Source organism: Myotis lucifugus, unplaced genomic scaffold, assembly GCF_000147115.1.
Source record: "Myotis lucifugus unplaced genomic scaffold, Myoluc2.0 scaffold_711, whole genome shotgun sequence".
Lineage (NCBI taxonomy): Eukaryota > Metazoa > Chordata > Mammalia > Chiroptera > Vespertilionidae > Myotis > Myotis lucifugus.
In genome coordinates, this window is record NW_005871759.1 from 17,406 (window position 1) to 17,832 (window position 427).

Genomic DNA, 427 nt, shown 5'->3' on the forward strand with positions numbered 1-427 from the left:
GCCAGGGCACCCCTCTCTTTCCCCAGCCAGCCCCACTCCCTGCTCAAACTCCTGAACGAACTCCTGGTCAAGGGGACAATTTGCGTACTATGCTTTTATTATATAGGATATATTTAAATAATAAGAAACTTCTATTGGATGTTTTCCTATGCGTTTACTGTCTTTGGTGTTTTCCATTTCTTGGCATAGATCATTATTTGTTTCTGGCAAAATTTTATTTCTGCTTGCAGGACCTTTTTTTTTTAACATTTCTTACACTACAAATCTGCTGGTGATAAAAAAAAATCCAATCTTTTATATATGAAAAATATATTTAACTATTTAAAAAAATATTTTCACTCAGTCTAGAATTATAAATTTAGATTTTCCCCCCTTGTGAATACTTTAATGACCTCGCTCTGCTATCTTCCCCCGTACGCTGTTTCTG